This window comes from Rutidosis leptorrhynchoides, chromosome 2 (assembly GCF_046630445.1).
Source record: "Rutidosis leptorrhynchoides isolate AG116_Rl617_1_P2 chromosome 2, CSIRO_AGI_Rlap_v1, whole genome shotgun sequence".
Classification (NCBI taxonomy): Eukaryota; Viridiplantae; Streptophyta; class Magnoliopsida; order Asterales; family Asteraceae; genus Rutidosis; species Rutidosis leptorrhynchoides.
The window spans coordinates 360,618,287-360,624,286 of NC_092334.1; positions in this window are offsets into that span (position 1 = coordinate 360,618,287).

Here is a 6,000-nt window from a genome sequence, read left to right on the forward strand (position 1 = left end):
GTATGGGATGTGTATTGAAATATGAAATCTTGTGGTTTATTGTTACGATTTGATATATATAGGTTAAACCTATAACTCACCAACATTTTTGTTGACGTTTAAAGCATGTTTATTCTCAGGTGAATACTAAGAGCTTCCGCTGTTGCATACTAAAATAAGGACAAGATTTGGAGTCCATGTTTGTATGATATTGTGTAAAAACTGCATTCAAGAAACTGATTTCGATGTAACATATTTGTATTCTAAACCATTATGTAATGGTCGTGTGTAAACAGGATATTTTAGATTATCATTATTTGATAATCTACGTAAAGCTTTTTAAACCTTTATTTATGAAATAAAGGTTATGGGTTGTTTTAAAAATGAATGCAGTCTTTGAAAAACGTCTCATATAGAGGTCAAAACCTCGCAACGAAATCAATTAATATGGAACGTTTTTAATCAATAAGAACGGGACATTTCATGTACTTTTGGTATTGCCTTTAGTTAGGTTATGTTGAATCCTGAATTAGTTATATATGCGACTGAGATAAGGTATAAGATATGCATGTCATTGGAAAGCTAGCGAAAAATTAAGAACTTTTCATTTAGATATCGAATGATTTCGATGAACGGATTTGAAGTTATATTCCATCGAATTTTTGTATTATTATTAAAAATGATTATTATTATCGTCGTTATTATCGTCGTTCTAGTTTTATCTTATTATTATTATTATTATCTTTATCAATAAAAGGATTTATCATTAAAAATTGTTATTTTTTTTATTATTACTATCGTTATTATCGTTAAAGTTATAATTAGTATTATTATTATTATCCAATTATTATTATTATTATTATTATTATTATTATTATTATTATTATTATTATTATTATTATTATTATTATTATTATTATTATTATTGGTATTATTATTATTATTATCATTATTAATATATATATATATATCATTATTTAAAAATGGTTATTGTTATTGTTATTATTATTATTACTATATTATCATTAAGATAATTATTAGTATTATCGTTAATAATGTTATAGTAACTATCATTATTAATATTAGTGTAATTAAAACAAATATTTGTAACACCTAATTATTTTGATTACTATTATTATCATTATTACGAACACGATATAAAAGAAGATTAAAAGCTATTAAACGAAACGATTAGGAAATAATGGGTAAGAGTATCATGATGAAATTAAAATATTATAAGATATTGATTTAGATAAAATTATCGTTCTTATTATTTTTATCATTACTATTATTATTAAAATTATCGTTAGTATTAAAACTATCATTTTAACAAAAATTATCATTTTAGTAGAAATGTCATTGTTACTATAAAATATCATTATTATTATTATTTTAAATAGAATTATTATTTTAAAGATAATATTAAAAATTATCGTAAATATTAAAGTTATCATAATTAGAATTATCGTTTTATCATAATGTCATCTTAGTAATTATAAATATTGATATTTTTATAATAATAATTATTATTACAAAATAATACAACTTTTACTTACTATCATTATAGATATTATTTTATCAAATAAATATTTGATACAAACATATTTTACTACGTGTAATAACTTACTTTAATAATATGTATCATATTATCTTTATAATATTAAATGAACCCTATAAATTTTATTACTTAATATATATAAAATTATATTTTATTATATAAATATAATATAAAATTTTATTTATTAATAAATAAATTATATTATTTACTCTAATAAATCTTTTAAAAATATTTAAAAATATAAAACGACGATATTTAAACTATATATTAATCATGTATAAATTTTTGGAAATTATTTTGAGTCAAATTTACTTTTGTTGACTTTTGCATATTAGTCTCGAGCATTAGGATTGTGGTACACTATGACTTGACCTAATTTGTTAGACAAATATTGACCAACACATAAATATATATAATTAATTTAGGTTCGAGAATCCGAGACCAACCTTGCACTTGTTTAATGACGTTATATGTATTTTTACTACGAAATACAGTATGGTGAGTTTCATTTGCCTTTTTACCCTTTATATTTTTGGGACTGAGAATACATGCGTTTTTATAACTGTTTTACGAAATAGACACAAGTAATTGAAACTACATTATATGGTTGAATGATCGAAATTGAATATGCCCCTTTTTATTAAGTCTGGTAATCTAAGAATTAGGGAACATACACCCTAATTGACGCGAATCCTAAAGATAGATCTATTGGGCCTAACAAACCCCATCCAAAGTACCGGATGCTTTAGTACTTCGAAATTATATCATGTCCGAAGGAGGATCCCGGAATGATAGGGGATATTCTTATATGTATCTAGTTAATGTCGGTTACCAGGTGTTCACCATATGAATGATTATTTTTTGTCTCTATGCATGGGACGTATATTTATGAGAACTGGAAATGAAATTCTTGTGGTCTATTAAAATGATGGAAATAAATGATTATGATAAACTAATGAACTCACCAACCTTTTGGTTGACACTTTAAAGCATGTTTATTCTCAGGTGTTAAAGAAATCTTCCGCTGTGCATTTGCTCATTTTAAAGATATTACTTGGAGTCTTTCATAGCATATTTCGAAGAACGTTGCATTCGAGTCATTGAGTTCATCAAAGATTATTATTAAATCAATTTATAGTTGGATAGTGGATATTATGAAATGGTATGCATGCCTGTCAATTTTTGATGTAACGAAAGATTGTCTTTTAAAAACGAATGCAATGTTTGTAAAATGTATCATATAGAGGTCAAATACCTCGCATTGTAATCAACTATTGTGAATCATTTATAATGTATATGAACGGGTCCTTTCATATAACTCATTGTTAAAATACCTAATGAGATACATACTTATAATAAAATCATGTTAACTATATATATAACCATATATATGTCATCGTATAGTTTTTACAAGTTTTAACGTTCGTGAATCACCGGTTGTAGCGACCCGACCAAATCATGTTTGACGGCGCCGACTACTTCGGTCCCGTTGCGCGGTCATAAGTCTTTATTATGACTTTTGACCAAAATATGTCGCATTTATTTTATAAGAAAAAGGATGTTTCAAGTTAACAAATGTAGTTCGAAAGACTAGTTACATTACAATGTTTAACGTACGAATGAAACCTATGCGACACAATTTAAAGTAGTCAAAAGACGCTCCATCTATGCATGTATACTCGACATCCAAGCAAGTATCAAAAAGAGTGCGGAAGCATGTATCAAGTAGCTTTCAAGGACCTGAGAAAACATATAGAAAACTGTCAACGAAAACGTTGGTGAAATCATAGGTGTTTTAGTAAACGTTGCATTTGAACCACAAGATTTAATATAATATGATTATCTAAATCATTTGCATTCCAAAGTTGTTATTTGTTTCGCGGGCACCCAATTATCAAACTTAACTGTTTTGCACCCTTCGCGTAGTGTTAGAACATACACTAGACCCGAAAATATATTTCATCCGCTAACGGTAGCGAACCGTCCGAATGAGGCTCGTCAAGCCCATGTGATCACATAATATAAGTTCACGTTTACACCCTGCAAGTGTAACTAATGATAATTGAATTGAGGCTTTTTGTTCAAACCCGTACGTGGAATGTTCGTTTTCGTACTTGTGTTCAAAGTGTAAAAGTATGATACGTATATGTTTCTCATCCCATAGTTTAAAGCATAAAAGTTGTTTGAAGGATGGGACTATGATCTCACCTTGAGTGCACGTATGAAAAGTACTTCACAAAGTAACGTGTGCGAAGGATAGTGCTAGTCTTGACCTAAACTAATAGGTCGTATCAATAACGGTAAACACGATAGGTCAAAGATGTTTAATTAGTCCTATGGCTCGTTACGACTCGATTATGTAGCATGTGAATCAAATTGTCAAGTTTCATGCAAGATACAAGTACAGAAACAAGTTAGGAAGGTTGCATAATCATTTGGTTAAGTTTGACAAAAAGTCAAACTTTGGTCGGTCAAAGTCAACGAAAGTCAACACGTTCGGGTCGGGTCCCGAACTATTTTTCTGAGGTTTTTATTCATATATAAGCATGTTAGAACAAGTCTCATGTGAATCGGAGGTCCATAGTGTGCCAAACATTTTTCGTATTTTGACCAAAGAGGTCAGAAACTGGACACGGCTTAGGCCGCGCCGCGGCCCCAAATTGTCGCGCCGCGACAATACACGGGAACTGGTACCTGGTCAGTCTCAAATGTCCAAGTCTCAATTCCAAACACTTTCAAGCATAACTCGCAAACCGCTAATACTTAGAACTCGTATCTTATATCGTTAGAAAGGTAATTTGACAAAGAACACATCTAAATACATTTCACCAACCAAAAATGTTATTTGTAACAATCGGCTTTCCAAAGTAAATGATCAATTAATGCACACATTTAATACACAAATTTGATAAGTGCACATTTATGATTCGGGCATTTAATGCATACATATAACATGCCGTTTTGTAGGTAATCGAGCATACAATACAACTAACTACTTACTAACTACAATTCATGTCATTCAATGCATCAAATATTCATTTCAAGCTTATCAAACCCTAACCCGAATTCACCAAAATCACTAATCAAGTTTATGGAGTTTTCTCAAGCAACCTACACATCAATTTGAAGCTAGTGATACTAGGAACACATTTAATACATGCATTTATAACATTTAACAACATTCAAACAACCAAATCACCAAATCAAACACACCAAAGTTCATACTCAAGCTAGTTACTTCAAATAACGAAATCGAGCATATAAATCATATATTCATGTTAGACTTGAGCCATAGACACTAATTAACAACTTTATAAGTTCAAAAATATCAAGAACACAAAATCTAGTGATTTTAGAAAGTTTCCCAAACTTGATGAAGTCGGTATGGAATCGAAGAGGAAGTTGCAAGGATTTCAAATATGTAATTTGTTTTGCAAGACACCCGCTAGCTTGGATTTAGATGATGATTCCTTGTTTGAGAAATTGAGAGAAAATATGGAAGTAGAAGAAGAAAAGGGAAAATGAAAAAGAAAAGATGGGGGTGGGGGTTGACTAGTCAAAGGCTAGTCACCTCTTTGGCATTTTGGAGAAACTAGTCCCTCAAGTTCGGTTGCGGGTGCGTGAATTACCTAGACGAGATATTTTTAAAACACGTATTAACGGGAGATGTTATAAACATATAACGGGATTTAAATAGTTAAACGGAAAAGTAAACGGAAAAAAGCGGGATGTTACATTACCTACTCCTTAAAAGAAATTTCGTCCCGAAATTTAAGTAGGCGTAGTAGTCGTTGTTTCTTCCTCGGAATCCTGCGTTTCCGGAATTGGGAATAAATGAGGGTATTTCTTTTGCATTTGATCTTTCCTTTCCCAAATAAACTCGGGTCCTCTTGTGGCGTTCCAACGGACTTTAACAATCGGGATTCGGCTTTGTTTCAATGTCTTGACGGAGGTGTCCACAATTTCAACCGGTTCCTCCACAAAATGAAGCTTGTCATCAATAGTAAGTTCCTCGAGAGGGATGACGATATCGGGTTCGGCAAGACACTTTTTCAAGTTAGATACATGGAAGGTAGGATGAACGGAGTTCAATTGAGGCGGAAGATCTAAACGATAAGCAACGTTTCCAATACGCTTCAAGATTTCGAAAGGACCAATATACCGCGGATTTAGCTTCCCGCGTTTCCCAAAACGGATTACACCTTTCCAAGGTGCAACTTTTAACATTACTCGGTCACCGACTTGAAATTCGAGGTCGTTGCATCTTTTGTCGGTGTAGCACTTTTGACGACTCCGGGCCGTCCGGAGCCTATCTCGGATTTGTACGATCTTCTCGGTGGTTTCGTGAATGAGTTCGGGTCCGGTGATTTGCACGTCGCCTACCTCGGCCCAACAAAGAGGTGAACGACATTTTTGGCCGTATAGCACTTCAAAAGGTGCGGCTTTAATACTCGCGTGATAAC